The sequence below is a fragment of the Emys orbicularis genome, chromosome 1 (genome assembly GCF_028017835.1).
Source record: "Emys orbicularis isolate rEmyOrb1 chromosome 1, rEmyOrb1.hap1, whole genome shotgun sequence".
Classification (NCBI taxonomy): domain Eukaryota; kingdom Metazoa; phylum Chordata; order Testudines; family Emydidae; genus Emys; species Emys orbicularis.
In genome coordinates, this window is record NC_088683.1 from 291,680,056 (window position 1) to 291,700,537 (window position 20,482).

Consider the following 20,482-nt stretch of genomic DNA (forward strand, 5'->3'; position numbering starts at 1 on the left):
AGTGTCTATAAGTTTAGGGATATACTTGGAATATATAGGGTAGGTTATCTGACACTCGTGATGTTTCATATGAGCCATCAAATGAAGCTGAGTATCAAATCTAAGCCAGAATTAGAGGGAAGTTTTTCCTAGCAATTTATTTCTTTGAACTATGAGATTAAGATTACAATTTTTATGAAATATTGAAGTCTTCCTGAGGCATTTTTGGACAATGCAGAGTTAAAAATGATCATGTTGTTTGCATGTTTTAAAATTCTGTATACATTGCAGAGTGACAGATATGCTTATATGCTGCAGAAACGTGCTTCTGAGTGACAGGAGCCTTGAAATGTTATTTATGTGTTTAGCTCCAAATATCAAGGACATGATTTAGTAGGAAGCCATCATGTTAACACCATTAATAGCATCTGCACCATCATGTATAACCCCATACTGAACAGGACCATTTACCTCTTAAACAGCCTGTATAGTGTTTCCACATTTTATATATTACTTTTGCATGTGATATCAAAAGTTAAAAGGTTTCCTATTAAAACCATTATTCCCAAGACAAGAAACACCTTAACTGATGAGAGTTCTGCATCATAAACATGAAGACATTATATATATATATATATATATATATATATATTTGGCTATCTATCTATCTATCTATCTATCTATCTATCTATGATAGCCAAAAATTCTGCTTGCTTTTGCTATTATTAAAATGAATGTCAACACAGAGGAAAGTATGTTCGTGCTGTCAGAGGGTGTATGGTTAGACTACATCTGAACATTGTTTTGCAGGGAGAAGTGTTCGATGATTTGATCACCTGTCAGAAGTGTCTCTGTGAAATGTCTTGCAGAGCCTTCAGTTCTCTTTCTGTTACCATCTGTGAAGCAAAGAACAAAGCCCCACTTGCTGGTAAAGTATGCTGGAATGGAAAGATTTCACAGGCATCCATTTGGGGCTTTTGTTGTCCATGTGGAATTCCTCTTCTCTTCCTCCCCCCCTCCATCCACCACCACCACTTTTTTATTGTTGTTGTCAAGCCAATATTTCAATTTAAAAATCTTTCAGACGTTGCCATATTGATTCTCTCTTTTTTCCCCATCATCATGGCTCTGAGAGCAATTTGCACAGATGTGTTCTTAAAATAGCAAATGGTGCAGAGTGTCACAATAGAATGTTTTAAGCTAAATCATAATGTGCTCTATATTGTAGATATCTCTAAAATAGAGATTAGCCATAATAAAAGAGGTTACCTAGGCATTCCCTTAGGAAATTGGGTTTTGTGTCTTGCAGAACTAATCATGAAATTTACCAATCTCAGGAGATCCACAGTAATGTTGTTATCCCTACAGGTGCCCTGTGTCTCAGCTTGCCCCAAGCTACATGCCTTAAAGAGCAAGGCATTCCTAGTGTCCCTGACTGCAGCTGGCACCGAAACACCTCATGAGGAGGGATCATGCATACTGTGGTGATATCCCAGCCCACTGAAGTCAATGGCAAAACTCCCCATTGACCCCAGTGGGGCCAGGATTTCACCTCATGTTGGGAAAATGGATTTAAGATAATGATGACAGGTTTCAAAGAGGACAATGATTATGTACACAATGCATTATATTATTTGTTACCCATTTTGAGCCTGAGCAACTATAACACCGACGGACCCCGGTCGTCGACAGGCAGGATGAAATCTGGGACCTCTGGAGCTAAATGCATGAACCTCTACTGCATAAGCTAAAAGCCACCTCGCCCTTAACCTCTAAGTGATGTCTGTGCCACTAGATGGGACGGAGCACCACACCCAGGAGGTGTGTGGGTTACACAACTAGTCAGAACAGCAGGGTTTCCAGGTAGGAGAAGAAATTGGTGATGGAGTCAGATACCCTTGATACAATCTTGTTTATTTAAAATGAATGTTCAAAGTCCTGGTTCCCTGAACACAAAAGGAACCCCAAACTTCTTGTAGCCAGAACCACACTGTTCTAGTCCAGACTGTGCCAGAGTGTTTCTCTGTACTTCTCTCCTACTCTCTCTCTCAAACAGTACCCAGTAAAGCCTTCCATCCAGATTGGTCAAATTCCTGAGTGGCCTTGGATGTGCCTTTGTTTTGGTTTGGAAACTATTATTTCATAAAGGCACATAACTGTTTATACCATAATAAAGGAAGGGGGGTGGTTACACACATCTATTACAGTGAGGTTTAGCTTAGCCTGTAACATTTGCATCTGTAAGTCCCATACCTGTGGAACATCACTGAGGAAGCTTCCATTGAGGTGAGGAGGAGGAAAATGCTATGGGGGAAATACTCATCCATTTCATGTCTTCTACCCCATATCCACCAGATTTTATTCTTCTGTGCTCATGAAAGTGAAGAGGATGGTCTGATCCTACGTCACTATTTCCCAGGATTGGCCCCAAACATTGTAGACCAGGGGTCGGCAACCGCTGGCATGCAGCTCAGCAGGGTAAGCATCCTGGTGGGCCGGGCCAGCTTGTTTACCTGCCGTGTCGGCAGGTTCGGCCGATCGCGGCTCCCACTGGCTGTGGTTCGCTGCTCCAGGCCAATGGGGGCTGCGGGAAGCTGCGGCCAGCACATCCCTCCACCCGCGCCACTTCCCGTAGCCCTCATTGGCCTGGGGCCAACGTGGCAGGTAAACAAACTGGCCTGGCCCGCCAGGGTGCTTACCCTGGTGAGCCGCGTGCCAGAGATTGCCGACCCCTGTTGTAGACACACTAATCCCAATTTCCAAGCTTTGGTGCCAACTGTCCTAAATCAGGATGCAGGAACCAGGCTTAGGCACCTAATAACTGACTTGGTAACCAAACTGCCGACTTAGTCACTTAAATAGAAATGTTGATGCCTAATTTTAACCATGAAAGTTTGAAAATCAGACCCACTATTGTTGATTGTCTTTTAAGAACATTGCTATACAATACCGTGAGTTTTTAACAAGGGATGTAACACCAGAAAAGAACATACTACATGATTCCACTGTCTGAATACAGACACCTTCAGGATTTTTAAATGTAAAATCAACATTCAAATAGGATTCTCTTTATTTAAATAGACTTATTAGAAATTTAAAGCAGATGAAGATGGTTTCAATGAAATGAATAAATAATTAAGGCAAATCTGTACACTTGTCAGAAATTCCATATTAAGAAGTAGGAGAAGGGAGACAGCCTTCTGACATATCTATCCCTTTTTTATAGCTAAAGGTAAAGATTTTTTTTTTTATCCTTGATGTTCTTTTCAAGTTTACTTGATCAAACCACAAACTAAAAAATGCTGCCAGATAACTTACACTGGTAATAATCATAACCTTTAATCACAGATAAAAAGAATGATACAATACTGTTTATTAAAAAAATGTGGGCTTGGTTTGAGAGGCAAATTTTCATTCTTCCAGAAGTTTTAAGCATTGATCTGGTTGTGATATACAATAACAGATTGCATTTTACAAACTGGTCACTAGCAATGCATTGTCAGCAGACCTAGACAATAATCCTTGAGTGTTGTAGGACTGGAGCCGTTAATAACTGAGCTTGTTAGTTAAAAGCTGGCAAAGCCTCAAGTATTTAAGAGGATTACTGCTAAAAACCATATTATTATTATTATTATTTTTACATTCAAGGCCATATTTATGAAGGGCTTTTGCAATAGGAACCAGCTACATCAAAACCAGATTCCATTTTGATAAATGACTAAGGCCTTGACCCTTCCAACATATAAGGTGGGATTTTCAATAGCACCTAAGGGAATTGAATGCCAAAGGGAGTTGGGAACCTAAATCTGTTAAAGCACTTTTGAAAATCTCACCCATAGGTATGTGCTTAGCTTTACTCCTGTAGTAGTCCCATTGAATTCAGTAAGCTTATGTTATGCATGTGCCTAAGGCCTGGTCTACACTAGGCTTTTATGTTGAATTTAGCGCTGTTACATCGAATTAACCCTGCACCCGTCCACACCACGAAGCTATTTAGTTCGACATAGAGCTCTCTTAAATTCGACTTCTGTACTCCTCCCCAACGAGAGGAGTAGCGCTAAATTCGAAATGGCCATATCGAATTAGGCTAGGTGTGGATGGAAATCGACGGTAATAGCTCCGGGAGCTATCCCAAAGTGCACCACTCTGTTGACGCTCTGGACAGCAGTCCGAGCTCGGCTGCTCTGACCAGCCACACAGGAAAAGCCCCGGGAAAATTTGAATTCCTGTTCCTGTCTGGGCAGTTTGAATCTCATTTCCTGTTTGGACATCGTGGCGAGCTCAGCAGCACTGGCAACGATGCAGAGCTCTCCAGCAGAGATGGCTGTGCAATCTAATAGAAGGAGGGCCCCAGCATGGACTGATAGGGAAGTCTTGGATCTCATCGCTGTGTGGGGCGATGAGTCCGTGCTTTCAGAGCTGCGATCGAAAAGACGGAATGCAAAGATCTACGAGAAGATCTCTAAAGCCATGGCAGAGAGAGGATACAGCCGGGATGCAACGCAGTGCCGCGTGAAAATCAAGGAGCTGAGACAAGGCTACCAAAAAACCAAAGAGGCAAACGGACGCTCCGGATCCCATCCCCACACATCCCGTTTCTACGAGGCACTGCATTCCATCCTAGGTGCGTCCGCCACCACTACCCCACCACTGACCGTGGACTCTGAGGATGGGATATTGTCCGCGGCAGGTTCCTCGTCGGACATGTTAGCGGACGGGGAAGATGAAGAAGGAGATGAGGAGGACGAGGCAGTCGACAGCGCTGGCACCGCTGATTTCCCCGACAGCCAGGAGCTCTTCATCACCCTTACCGAGATCCCCTACCAACCGTCCCCATCCCTTACCCCGGAGACAGAATCAGGGGAAGGATCAAGCAGTAAGTGCTTTAAATATCTAAACATTTATTTTTACAAGAACTGAAATATTTATAATATTAACAGTGGCTTTTTCCTAAAGTGCTTAAACATGTAAACAATAAGCTGCAAAAAAAACTGGAATATTTACAATAGTAACAAAGGGTTTTTCATGATTTGTCTGCCTTAGGCTCTTCACAATTTAGTCCCAAGTATTTAAAAAAATTTGTACAATGTCCGGTAAGTCATGATTCTGCTGCCCAAGACGCTCCACTCTTTAGTCCCAGTGCACCTACGCGAAAATCCGGTCAATATGGCTGGGGATAGAGGCGAAATCCTCATAGGAGAACTCCTCGTAGGTCTCATGAAGGTACATTTCCACCTTGTTCATCAGGTTCCTGGGTAGGGCGATCTTATTGGGCCCTCCGTGGTAGGACACGTTTCCGCGCCACGACACCATCAGGTACTCTGGTATCATTGCCCTGCAGAGCATGGCGGCAAACGGCCCTGGTTTCTGAAGGCTTTCTCGAAGCATCCTTTCCCTCTGGGACTCCGAGATCCTCAGCAGGGTGATGTCGCTCATGACGCCCTGCTTTGAATTAGGGAGGGGAATGTTAGTATTGGGACTGCTTTACAGCCACGCGGTGGAGGGAGAGGGGCAGCATACAGGGATCTTTCCCTGGGACAGCCGCAAGGGGGTGGGACAGGGGCATAGTTCATGCTGTCCTGATTGCTGGCAGCAGAGACTGGCATTGCTTTCAATGTGAAAGGAGGCCAGTGCTACTAGTACAGTGTTAAGCAGCCAGAAGTCTACGGCTTACCATGATTGCATGCTACAGAAGTTCAGGTGTCCTGCCACGCTTCTCAGATAACTGCAAGACCACTGCAAGACCCCAGGCACTGAAGGCGAGGGCCGAAAATTCGACCTTGTCCTGAGTGCGCATGTGAGAGGTGCAGTGCATGGTCTTGTTCACAGAGAAAGACTAGGTTCTTTGTACACAACTTCATTTATCTGTCTCAGGAATTCACTCCATTTTTCCCATTCACACAGACACATCTGCGACTGTCTCCCAACCCAGCCTGTCAGCACACTCCCAGAGGCTAGCGCAGATTAGGAGGAGGAAGAAGAAGACGCGGGAGGACATGTTCTCAGAACTAATGAGCTGCTCCCGAGCCCAGGCAGCCCAGCAGACACAGTGGAGGGAGAACTTGTCACAAATGCACCGAGCAGTCATGGAACGGGAGGAGAGGTGGCGTCAGGAGGACCAGCAGGCTACTGAAAAGCTGCTTGGACTAATGAGGGAGCAAACGGACACGCTCCGGCGCCTTGTGGATGTTCTGCAAGACCGGAGGCAGGAGGACAGAGCCCCGCTGCAGTCTATCTCTAACCGTCCTCCCCCGCCACCAAGTCCCACACCCCCCTCACCCAAAATACAAAGAAGGAGGGGCGGCAAGGGCCGTTAAAACTTTCAGTCAACCCCTGCAGACTGCTCTAGCACTAGAAGGCTCTCATTCCCCAAAATTTCAAAAGTCCTTTCCTACACACCTCACAGAAGCCCCCGTGCAAGTTTCAACCCCCACGTTTCCTGTGTGGTTCATAATAAAATATTCGTTTCTGTTAATTACTGTTTCCATGATTTTCTTTTGGAGGACAGTCTGTCTGAAGGAGGGGAAGGGGCTTGGTAATTGGACAGGACAGTCACCTTTACCAGGGTACAGAGGCGGGGTAAGGTCCAGCATCAGGACACATACCCAGTGCAGTGACTAGTGACCCTGGTCAATCTGGGAGGTGGTTTTCATGTTCTGGGGGGGGGGGGGGTTGCTCTGTGACTTTGTGGCGGGGGAGGGCAGTTACAGATCAAATGCATCACAGAGCCGCGCAGCAGGGGAGCTGTAACCCTCCTCCCCCTGCCAGACAGTCACATAGCCGACACATACACGCTGTCCCGCCCAGGAGGGCTGGCAGGCTCTGTTGAAACAACCAGTCCACCACTGTGGAACCTGTCATTCCTGGAGTTTAGAAGCATCATTTGCATCACAACACTAAACCCGCACCCCGCCACAGTCTGCGTCCCAGGTTTAAAACATTCCCGCGAAAACAGTAATAAAGACAACGGTGTTCATTAACAAAACAGAACAGATTTTATTTTTTGGGAAGGGGGTGAAGGGGGTATGTAACTGGAGAGGATAGTCAACGGTAACTGGGTAAAGAAACGGTGGCAAGTTCAGCTTCTGTGTCCACAAACTAAAAATTCACTGGTGACCCTGCTCAGTCTGGAAACTGTCTTTCAAAGCCTCCCGGATGCACAGTGCGTCCCGCTGGGCTCTTCTGATCTCCCGGCTGTCTGGCTGGGAGTAATCAGCAGCCAGGCGATTTGCCTCAACCTCCCACCCCGCCATAAAGGTCTCCCCCTTGCTCTCACAGAGATTGTGGAGCACACAGCAAGCTGCAATAACAATGGGGATATTGGTTTCGCTGAGATCACAGCGAGTCAGTAAGCTTCTCCATCTCCCCTTGAGACGTCCAAAAGCACACTCCACCACCATTCTGCACTTGCTCAGCCGGTAGTTGAACAGTTCTTTTTCTGTGTCCAGGGCGCCAGTATAGGGCTTCATGAGCCAGGGCATTAGCGGGTATGCTGGGTCCCCGAGGATCACTGTAGGCATCTCCACATCCCCAAGAGTTATTTTGTGGTCCGGGAAGTAAATACCTTCCTGCAGCCGTCTAAACAGACCAGAGTTCCTGAACACGCGAGCGTCATGAACCTTGCCCGGCCATCCAACGTTGATGTTAGTAAAACGTCCCTTATGGTCCACCAGTGCTTGCAGCACCATCGAAAAGTAGCCCTTTCGGTTGATGTACTGGCTGGCCTGGTGGTCCGGTCCCAGGATAGGGATGTGAGTCCCATCTATAGCCCCACCGCAGTTTGGGAATCCCATCGCGGCGAAGCCATCTATGATGGCCTGCGCGTTTCCCAGGGTCACTACCTTTGACAGCAGTACCTTCACGATTGCCTTGGCTACTTGCATGACAACAACCCCCACGGTAGATTTGCCCACGCCAAACTGGTTTGCGACTGACCGGTAGCTGTCCGGCGTTGCAAGCTTCCAGAGGGCTATGGCCACTCGCTTCTGGACAGTCAGGGCTGCTCGCATCCGGGTGTCATTGCGCTTCAGGGCAGGGGACAGCAACTCACAAAGTTCAAGGAAAGTCCCCTTCCGCATGCGAAAGTTTCGCAGCCACTGGGATTCATCCCAGACCTGAAGCACTATGCGGTCCCACCAGTCCGTGCTTGTTTCACGGGCCCAGAATCGCCGTTCCACAGTATCCACAAGACCCATTGCCACCGTGATGTCCTCGGCACTGGGTGTCGTGGTTTCAGACAGGCGTGTGCTCCTCTCGGAGTTCAGGTCCTCACCCCGCTGCCGTAGCCTCCTCGCCTCATTTCTCTCTATCTGCCTCTGGGAAAGGTCGATGATGAGCTGCGATGCGTTGACAACGGCCACAACTGCAGCGATGGTCGCAGCGGGATCCATGCTCGCAGTGCTGTGGCGTCCGCGCTGTCACTGAACAGAAAAGTGCGCGAACTGATTTCCCGCCGGCGCTTTCAGGGAGGGAGGGAGGGCGGTAGTGACGGACGGATGAGGACAGTTACCCAGAAGCACCCTCGACAAATTTTTTTACCCAGAAGGCATTTGGGGCTCGACCCAGAATTCCAATGGGCAGCGGGGACTGCGGGAACTGTGGGATAGCTGCCCACAGTGCACCGCTTCCAATGTCAACGCTTGCCCCGTTAGTGTGGACTGACAAAGTCGAATTACTGTCCTTAGTGTGGACACACACGTTCGACTTTGTAATATTGATTCCACATATTCGATTTAACTAAAATCGAACTACTCTCGTAGTGTAGACATACCCTTTGTGTAGGTGCTTTGAAAATCACTGGGATCCTCCAGCCCTGGTTTAGGTGCCTGGGTTCCTTATATAATACACGGGGAGAGATAGGCACCTCAGAATGGGATCCACAAAATCTAGCATGCTGCATACTAGGTGGAGAGCTGCCTAAACAAGCCAATGGTAGATGTGGAGGACAAAGATGGGAGCTAAGCCCCGCCCTTCTACTGGAGCCACAAACTTAAGTCTGGGTTGCAAGCAGGCACCTATCTCTACTTGCGATCCCGCTCCTGCTGTTAGCTGTTTTTCCATGAACGGCTTAGGTGCCTGTCTGACTCGATCCAAGATGGTTGGGGGTTTGGGGGCAGTGGAGGTGAGAAGGAGAGAGACAACCTCCCTTATAGCCGTTAGCCCACTGATTGGGGTATTCATGTTGAATATGGGAGACCCCAGTTCAGTTGCCCCCACTGCTTGTTGAGGAAAAGGAAATTGAACAGGGGTTCTTCTTCAAGTGATTGCACATGTCCATCCGACTTCAGCAGTCTGTTCACCCAGTATACCAGAATCAGAGTTTTTTCCCTAAGTGGTACCCCTCTCAGTGGCACATGCACCCTCAGCCGTCTTATGCTGCTGTTAAAAGAGCAGAGCCACCATGGATCCCCCTCAGTTCCTTCTTACCAACTGTGATCGGTAGTCACAGAGTCACAAGTCACAGCTGCTACTGCAAGTTTTCTCCTGCAGCGGGATTATTTCCCTTCTGCCAATAGTCAGTTTGTCACATTTGATCATATAAGTTAATGTAGGTTTATTTTGTTTTTGTTATTTTGTTTTTCTGCCTTTGGAATCGGATCCATATACAAAGGATACTGTTGCTTAGTACTGAGATCTGCCTCAGTCTCTGGGTTTAAGCCTTGTGCCAGCTGCAAAAAATCTATGCCAGTGAGTGACTCTCATTCCAGGTGCCTAAAATGCCTCAGTTTGGGTTATGTTGAAGACCACTGACAGATGTTTAGGGACTTCAAAGTCTGAACAAAGAAGAGAGGTGAGACTGGGTCATATCCTCGGCAGCTGCTCTGAGTATACTCTCTGAACCTTCCTGCTGGGGCAAACACCAAGTACATCTACCTCAATTAGGAGTGCCCCTCCAGACATTGCATTAGATCAGGGATCGGCAACCTCTGGGATGCGGTTCGCCAGGGTAAGCACCCTGGCGGGCCGGGCCTCTTTGTTTATCTGCCGCGTCGGCAGGTTCGGCCGATCGCGGCTCCCACTGGCCGCGGTTCGCTGTCCCAGGCCAATGGGGGCTGAAGAAAGCAGCGGCCAGCACATCCCTTGGCCCAAAGGTTGCCGATCCCTGCATTAGATAGTCATTACTGATCCCCTTCTCTAGTGCCAAGGAAGAAGCACAGAAGATTGGAATATCATTCCTCACAGACCAATGCTCCTCTAAAAGGTCAAGTCCACAGTGTCAAGTCCTTCTGTGCATCAACAGCAGCATCAGGGAAATCTCTCAGTACTGACAATGCCACAATCCTATGCAGCATCAAGGGACCTGTTCCGCCTCTTGGTGTTCAATTCTCTGATTGTTCAGGAGACATGCTGGCTGGTACCAGTTGATCCTGAGGCCCTGGCTAAGGACTTACCTCTGAGACAAGTTCAGCCCTCAGTACTGTAGTTGGCAAGCTCTTCAGAGCACCCAGAGCTTCCTCGCCTGGTGCAGTCCAGAGGTAAATCCAGTATGCTGTCCCAGGTACAGAATCTCCAAAGCTCCAAAGAGATGCCTACTGTACCTTTGCACCAACTGGTACAGCACCTCCATGGTCAGGTGACTCAGGGTTCTCTTTGGAGTCTGAGGTAGGTTCCTATATCCCCACACTCCCAAGATAGATGACACTCACCTTTGTAATGAGAATTCCACTCCTGATTCCTGTCAGATTTCTTGAGATGATCCTGAGATACATATCCTTGGCACGGTCATGGCTGGGGACCTATGCTTTACCTATGGCCTTCTGGAACCCATAGGGCTTGTCTCCCACTTCCAGATTCTTCCTGGTTTCTCCTTCATATAGAATGCCTAACAGACACCATGCTAGTTCCAAGATTTTATCCCCAGTACTGAGGCCAATTCCAAGCAGGAACCTCAAGAACAGTCTCAGATTTCAGAACCTCAATTCACTTCAATGCAGGAGGCTCCAATTCAGTTTCTTTTGCACTCCTCCTCATCACCTGATGAAACTGTGGTGTCTGAGGATTCTTCACCTGTTCAGGATGACTACAGGACATACCAGGAGTTACTAAGGAGAGTAGCTATATCTCTTGGTATTCAGATTGACATGGCTCAGGAGAGTTCCCATAGACTGGTGGACACACTGGGTTTGTCAGGACCTTCGAAAATAGCTCTACCTGAAAACAAGACCATTCTAAAGCCTACAAAACCTTTGTACCAAATGCCATCTTCTCTGTCTCTGACAGCTAATAGAACCGAGAGAAGGCACCATACACCTTCTCAAGGTTATGAACATTTGTATACCTGTCCTACACAAGGTTCCTTAGTTGTTTCAGCAGTGAATGAAAGAGCATCTCAGGGATGACCTTTTTCTACCCCAAAGGATAAAGACAGGTGCAAAGACTGTTTTGCAACTTTCCGTTTGGGAGCTGCAAAACAGGTTTCCCCTCTGCACCAAGGGGAAGTTTCTTTTCACATTATATCTTGAATCCCCGGGGCAAATGAGGTCTCAAACCCATCCGAGACATGCAGAATTTGAACAAATATATAAGGAAAATAAGGTTTGCATGGTCTCCTTAGCCTTCATCTTCCCTCCTTGGATCCTGGCAACTGGTATTCTGCCCTCGACTTGAAGCATGCATATTTTCATGTGGCTATCCATCAAAGCCGCAGGAAGTTCCTGAGATTACTAGTCAACAATATCCATTATCAATGTACAGTCCTGGCCTTTGGCCTGTCTGCAGCTCTGTGAGTATTTACAAAATGCTTGATGGGGGTAACTCTATTCCTAAGGAGAGCATATATGCAACTATTTCCTTATCTACACAGTTGGCTGGGTACAAGGTTGGTCCATGCTCCAAGTGGAAGACAGTTTATCCAGGATCCAATCCCTCTTCAGTGTTCTGGCCTATTGATCAATAAGTAACGTCAATCTTCTGCCTAGTTCAGTGAATAGAATACATAGGGGCAATCCTGGATTCAGCAGTGGCCAAAGCATTCCTACCACAAGCTAGGTTCCAGCCAATATTAAACATTTCCATAGATCTCAAAGCCCTTCTGCTCAAAACTACAAGGAATTGCCTCAGGCTACTATGCCTCCTTCAGGTACATGGTTCTGCATGCCCAGCTTCATCTCAGAAAGTTTCAGGGCTGGTTGAAGTCAGTGAACGACCTGTCTAATCTCCTGTTGGGCATGCTGGTAAGTTTACCTGCAGGAGTCTTAGTTTCCTTGGACTGGTGGATAGATCCTGTCAACATGTGCATGGGAGTTCCTTTTGCCTCTCCTTTGCCCACAATGACTCTGGTTACAAATGCTTGTTCTCTAGGTTGGGGAGCTCACCTTATGAACTCAGGAGCTTTGGCCACATCAAGATTTAGCTTTCCACATAAATATATCAAGGAACTATATATCTTTGGGGGTTTTAAATCCACAATGCAATACATATCAAAACCTCCTACCTCCCCAGTATTCAGAACAGTTTGGGAGATCGCCTGAACAGTTCATTCAGCAGAGATCACGAGTGGTCAGTCAGACAAGATGTCATGAGAATCATTTTTCAGGCCCAGCAGTATGGTTCTTCGCATAGACCTATTTGCTTCTCATCTCAACAGAAAATGGCAACTCTTTTATTCCAGGGCTGGTCACAGTTAGGGCTCCCTGGTGGATGCTTTCCTACTCCCTTGGAGAGACAAGCTGCTGTCTGCCTACTTTCCTATTTCTTTCCTTTCTGAGTTGTTATCCAAGCTCCATGAGTATCATGCTTGCATGTTCCTCATAGCACTAATTTGGCCTCACCAGCATTGGTTGTCCAGTCTGCTGAACCTCTCTGCCAGAGCTCCTTTAACATTACCTTAAGGCCCTGACCTAATTTCTCAAGACCACAGTCAGATGTTACATTCCAACCCTTTTCACTCTCCATCTCACAACCTGTATTCTCCATGGTTAATGCCTCAAGAGATATGCAAAACATTCACCTTGGTTCTACAGCCATTGGTCAGATAAACTCTGAAACCCTGAATTGAACTGTTTGAGAGTCACCTGAAGTGGAATGGACATGTACAATCACTCAGAAATGAAAAAAAAAGTTACTAACCTTTTCTATAACTGTTGTTCTTTAAGATATGCTATAGGTGTCCATTCCATGACCCACCCTTCTTCCCTTCTATCTGTCTGTTAAGAAGGAGCTCAGAGGTGTGAGCATCCTCCTGTCCACTTTATCGTATGCCTTTTCAGGATCTATAAAAGTGCAGAGGCTATCCTGTTGGTACTTTAATCACTTCTTATCACTTCCTGAATTCTATATATGGTATCTGTGATTCCTTGTCCTTTCTTAAAGCCAAATTGTTCTTGTTCAAGAAGGGATTCCACTCTTTTCCTAATCATAGCACCCAAGAGGTGTTCCAGTATCTTCATCCCATGCTACAGTACCTTTATCGATCAATAGTTTCTGCTTCCATGAGTGCGTCCTTTCTTATGTACTGGGACTGAGATAGACTTGTACCCATCTTCAGGAATTCTCTTGTTTTGCCATATGGCTTTAACCACTCTGCTCATTCATTTTATGCCCTCTTGCCCAAGACTTTCACAATGTCAGACTCAGGCACCACATAGGGATCATATGTTGGCAACTTCACCAAAAATGGGTTTGAGTTATTTAAGAGACTCTGAAACTATTGTTTTCATCTCTCCTTCACTGGTTCATGCTTGGGAACTCCAGCATGGGGGTGAATTTTGTCCTGGCACTATTGTTGAATCAGGGGGAAAGATTTTAAGTGGACCATGTCTGCTCTATTCCAGAGACCAGCTAAAGAAAAAGAAGCTTATATAGCCTGAACATTAACCTTCCATGAAAACTGGTGGACAGGGCGAGTAGGATCAGCCCAAAGGCTGTCTGCATATAGAGCTTGGAGGCTTCTGCTGACTTTTACAGAGCTATTGTCTTTGGGGTATTGTGGCCCAGAAAGCTGTATTTATTTTGTACTAACTTTGTCTTTACAGCTATTCCTGATACCAGTGAGTATATTTAAATTAATGAGGAAGAATTGCTAGTTTTTTGTTCCTTTAACTTTTTTTAAAACATAGAACTCTAGTTTGGCCATAATTTAATTGATGCCATCCTTGGCTTTTTTAGTCAATTATTTCCCAGTAAGGGATTTTAATTGCTGCTCTGGTGCCATGGGATTCATGCTCAGAGGAAACTTCTTTTACTTTGTAGCTTTTCATGTTGACATTACACACCACTTACCACTATCAGTGTCAGAAGTTAAAGTACATTAGCATCTGTAGCATGTTTTTTTCCTTCATCCTCAGAAGGGTCGATTCTGCTTGCTGGGGCATCAAATTACCACCTTTTCAGTTACCATCTCTCTCTCTCTCTCTCTCTCTCTCTCTCTCTCTCTCTCTCTCTCTTTAACAGGAATGCAACATTAGGAATAAAGGCAGCAATGTTGCTTTTACATCTTGAATCAAGTAGAGAAGATGGAAAGGAGCTCTTTTCCAAGTCAGACTTTCTAGTGTCCTAGTAAAATATGGTAAAATAATATCCACCTACTTGCAAGAGTAGCAGCATCTTATTATCCTTTTTTTAAAATATTGCTTTCTCGCTTTGCTTGAGCTTCTCTGCAAAGAGATGACGGGAATTATTTTAATGCCTGTGTAGCATTGTTCAAATGTTACAGAATCTGAAACAAGTATTCCATAAACATTCTACAACTGCCACAGCACAACTCTGTTAAAAAGCATTAGCTAATACATAATTCCAAACCATCCAGAAAAAAGAACAACAGTTTTACCTGTCCATTTTTATGCCAGATATTCTCATAGAATCTCATAGAATACTATGTTTTTGAGACCAAAACAATTGAGGGGATTAGGGTGTTATGAGGAGAGAGGGTCCATAAAAGTTTTCCTGCCCTAAGAAGTAGTCAGCAGAATGAAGAAGTTGGAGAACTTCTGGCTTATGCCTTCTGAAAAATTCTTTGCAAAACCTAATAGTTTCACTTCAGATATCTGTGTGTGAACATTTTCTTTAGTTTTGAATACGTGTTTTGTTTGGATCTGAGTTTTGTTTTGAGAATTGGATTTCAACCCAAACTCTCAACGTGTAACTCAGCAGAAATAGTCAAATTTCACCTGGTTTCAGGTTGGAAACATGAAAAAGATGAAATTTGATTGATCTTGAGGCATAACTATAAGCTAGACTCAGATTTGCTTAAAAGTTTCACAAGCATTAGTGTGCTTTCATCAGCTTGACTTTCCAGTTTCTAACAAAATCCAAACAAAGTGAGTTTTGCATGGTTTTGAATTTCACTATCAATATTTTGCACAGATCTGAATGCAGTTAATACATGAATAGTGTGTACTGCTCCTCTGTCTAGCTATGTAATTCATATGTGCCCATCATTCTGGTGTCTAGGTCCCCAAACTCCCCTTCAGATTTAGGGGAAAAAATTCAAAGTGCCACAATGGGAACACCTTTAGGCAAATATGCATAAATAAAGGCTGTATTTTGAAAAATGGTCCTATACATGTGCCATGCCAATTTTGCAATCAAATCCACAGCAAAAAGGAAAAAAAAGTAAAAAAAAAGTTGAGAATTTGTGGCATAGTCAGTTTTGTTTCATTGTTCCATCCCTTCACGTACTTGAAATCACTGAGGCTTCAGACATCCCCACTGTCAATTGGCACATTTTTCAGCTCACTCTTCATGACAAATGTAATGGGCGAACAGCACTGAGAGACTTTTATGCTAGTGTTAAAATAGTTTGTGAAAAGCGCACTGTGGTTCTAATATTTTCTCTCTGAATAAAAAAAAGTTTATGTAAAGCTGCTACTTGAAATCAATCTTCATTAATAGCACTGTGATAGAAAGATTCTTTTTCTTTCACCTGCAGAAATCAAATCTATCACGGTGTATTGATAAATAAACTTAGATGCACATTGCAAATGCGACTGGATTTTTTGTCCTAAAATCTAATTTCAAAAGTTATTGATAACTCCATTTAAAACAACATTAAATTCAATTGGAATCAAAAAGGTGGATGGGGGGAATGGATGGGTAGGCATAGTAGATTAATAATGTGACCTTTCACTTCTGAGTCTGAGGTCAAAACTGATTGAACCAACAACTTGAATAAGATAAATGGCTACAGCTTAATTTAATCTAAAATGGTAATTTTCCACTGTATTTGTAAAGGCAAAAACCATATATTTATATATTTGCCCTCTCTTCCGAAAGTGTTTTAAGAATGAAAAATGTAAACACTTAATTGTACTACTATAAAAATATCTTTTTGCACGTCTGTTCCTGAAACAAACCCTATAACTTAAGGCTCCAGTTTATAAAATAACTTAGGCACCTAAATCCCACTTGAGGTGCTTAAATGCAAAACTTAATCACGACTGAGATCCTCAAAACACCTTCTCAGCTGAAGCCTAGTCCTGATAGTCAGAACCTATCTCATGCAGGAGCAGCAGAAACGCCCTAAAAGTGGGGAGGGGCACAGGCACTCTAACCGTGGCCTCGCCCCACATGCTGCACTACCCCCCAAAGCCCCACCCCCACACCACCCCTTCTCCCCAAGCCCCCGCACCACCCCTTCCCCCCAGGCCCCACCCTTGCACCACTCCTTCCCGCTGTGGCCCCCTCTATTACAGCTCCCCTGTTCTGATGTCTAAGCCCCAGTGGGATTCTCAAACTAGGTGAAACTAGTATCTCCTAACATCTGACCCTTGGGGCTCAATTTGGTAGGCATGAATGAACATGCCTAACTACACACATAATGGCCGAGGGTGGAGAGGGAGAAGAAGAAAGTGACAGGGGCCTCCATTACAATTTTTATCCAAATGGAAGTTGTCTCCCTTACAACTGTTAGCGCAGTGGTTAGGGAACTTTCTCTAGCTATGGGACAGGGGTCGGCAGCCTCTGGCACGCAGCTCGCCAGGGTAAGCACCCTGGCGGGCCGGGCCAGTTTGTTTACCTGTCGCGTTGGCAGGTTCAGCTGATTGTGGCTCCCACTGGCCGTGGTTCGCCATCCCAGGCCAATGGGGGCTGCGGGAAGTGGCACGGGCCGAGGGATGTGCTGGCCGCGGCTTCCCGCCACCGCCATTGGCTTGGAGTTGTGAACCGCGGCCAGTGGGAGCCACGATTGGCCGAACCTGCCAATGCAGCAGGTAAACAAACTGTCCCGGCCCACCAAGGTGCTTACCCTGGCGAGCCGCGTACCAGAGGTTGCCGACCCCTGCTATGGGAGATCCCGGTTCAGTTCCTCACTCTGCCTGATGAAGAGCAGGGATTTGAACATGGGTTTCCCATAAGTGTCCTAACCATTGGACTTCAGAGGGTGAATTGAACAGGGGTCTCCCACATCCTGGGAAAGCATGCTAAACAGTGCTGTATAGATTATAAGGGAGATAGCCACCACCATTCTTGCAAGAAAGGACTTTAGACAGCTGACTCCAGGAGAGGGTTCCCAGTCTGAATATAGGGGATTTACTCCCTGATAAGGCAAGGTTTAGTGCTCACCCCTCTCCTTGGCACCTGTTATTTGCTATCTGAAACAGATCCCCACCTAGTGTGCTGGATTTTGAGGATCCCATTTTTCAGTGCCTATGTCTTCCCATGCATTATATAGTGAGCCTGGGTGCCTGCCTCAGGGTCTGTAGATTCTACTGAGTGGCAAGGTGCCTTAGAAATTAGCCACTGCATTGCTCAGTCCCTTTGTGGAATTGATCCTAAGTGTCCTGAGAAATTAATATGATGTGATTAGAGCCAGATTACCTTGAGGTTGCAAATTCAGAATATAATTAAATAGTATTTTAAAACAATCTACCCGAAGAATCCATAAGATACAGTTTTGGTATTTAGATTAGCAATGACAACCTTCCTGCTAGTGCGACTACAGGGATCCTGGACGCTTAACCATCTGGTCTTTGCCTGTGTATTCCAAGAATTGCTTGAGTAACAGCTAACAGATTTAGGAAACATATTTAGCAAATAGTGACCCTGTAGGTGACAATGTTCACATTTCCCCTTACAGAAGTCCCCCCCCTTTTCCTGCTGCTTGTTCTGTCAAAGTCAATGTAGGCAGAAAAATCTTCAGTAAAAGCCAATTTATCTTACTGTTTGCTTGGTATGAAAAACAATTTTCCTATGGAGAAAGTTTTCACTATTCACCAAAATATTCAAAAGATTTTTTTTTAAGATTGTGCCCTGTGGTATCCACCTATTTCTGAAGAAGATAGTTTGTTATTCTTCTGTCTGGCACTATAAGTTTCAGACAGACCGTTGGCTTCTTATTACTTGAGCTACCGTCCATGAAAAAAGAAAACTGAGGAGAAGGAAATATTTCTGATGGTAGGTTTCACGTGATTAGTATGGCTAAGGAAATCTACTTATTCCATATCAATGTGGCTAGTACATGTGTCTCGGTTTTTGAGATAATCTTGTAGTGAATCCATTGGTGCATATGCACAGAAATTACATCACAGCTGTAATGCATACTTCTAAAGGCACAGGCTCTGACCTATCATGTGAATTTAAAGGAGAATCTCCAGTAGCTTTCATAGTTTTAAGAATTATATCCTCTTTGTAAGCCAGCCCCAAGAGGCTATCTGGTCACACTTTATTATAGTTCCATTTATTAATGGTTTATAAAAGGTTAATACATAGATAAATGTTATAAGCATGTTACAAACACAAGACTGCAAGCACATTGATAGAAGGTGACAAAGAATTATAACAATTTATTATAAGTAACTTGTTTATCTGTTGGACATAACAATCTACAACAATTGATTAGCCATTTATTAAAACTTTCATCAATCATTCATTATCCCTTTATAAATGGAACTTTATATAATATTAACTGTGACTGGCCAATTTGAGAATTCATTCTGCTTCACTTCATACTTAGGAGAATCGTAATAATAATAATATAGGAAACACTTCACACTTGAATACAATCACATACAGTACTCTGTATATCAATACAATACAATACAATACTCTGTACATCCATTTACAAGAAAGATGAATATTGTATCCAACTGAAACTGTAGGGATATTTTGGTAGAAAGTAGAATTTGGTAGGGTTACTGAGGTTACTGTTCCTACTCTATCAAAAAACCAACCAACCAAACAAAAACGTGTCTCCTTCGATCTTTAAAGACTGCAAGCACTCAGAACCTCAAATTAATGTCTTATTCTACAGAAAGTATATTTAGCAGCAGTTTGTCAGTGAAGTCTTTTGACTGATTTCAATGAATTTTTTTTTTTTATCAAACCCACTATGCTGAGACAATACTCAGAGGATAGAGCAATGACTGATTCACTAAAATCACAGCCCAAAATATCTTGGGGAATTTTCCAATCCAACTATTGACCAATCTCATCCCTGGACAACTTGTAAGATTTGATCTGATCCCTGGCCATGGTGGTCTGGCTGCAGGCATGGCTGCAGTCAAATACACCAGAATATTTACCGAACAAAGTAAATAATTTGAAAACCTGAAAAACATTTCTGAGGACACAAAAAGGGGATTGAGATAAAAGGCCCTTAGGTTGGTCGTTGACAAGACAATCATTAGTGGAACAGCTCATTTCTCCTTGTAGCTTCTCTTTAATAGACTCTTGACATGGAAAAGATTCATGCTCTTACCAGTTACGGAATACAGTGGTAAATTCCAAATGTTCTCCTTCAGTATTTGACACCATCAACTCAGGATTAAACAAAGACTGTGAATGGCTAGCCAACTACAAAAGCAGTTTCTCCTCCCTTGGTGTTCACACCTCAACTGCTAGAAGAGGGCCTCACCCTCCCTGATTGAACTAACCTTGTTATCTCCAGACTGATTCTTGCCTGCATATTTATACCTGCCTCTGGAAATTTCCATTACATGTGTCTGACGAAGTGGGTATTCACCCACAAAAGCTTATGCTCCAATACAGCTGTTAGTCTATAAGGTGCCACAAGACTGTTTGTTGCTCCTTCAGTATTGTGTGCTAGTAGAAGTTCAATATTATGTAGACTTTCTCCTGTTCTTTCCACTGTTAGTGCAAAATCATATGCACACACACACTGTCTCCAATTACCTGCTGAATTGTGTCACTGGCAGTAGGGATTCTTAAAACTTTGTGTCTAGAATTTGTGCCTCAAGAAAATCTTGGCTACTCAACAGAGTGGGATTACAGCAGCCCCTGTGATTAGTTCCTAAGATTGGGCATTAAAGGGAGAGAAAATGACAGAGAGGACATGACGTAAGAGAATCAGAAATAACAAGAAAAGGAATTGGAAGGGTAAAGAAGGTTAATATGGTGATGCATGATGTGAGAAAAAAGAATTGGGAAAAGAAAAAAAGGAGAAATGAAGAAAATGCAGTCAGGGGGACAGGCCATGGAGTTATCATTTTATTTGTCTGTGAAGTGCTATATACATCTCTGGCACTGTCTAAATAATATTAAAAAGAAGACACATGTCCCACCCTGAAACAAGACAATTGCAATCAGCACCATCTCACACGCAGATAAT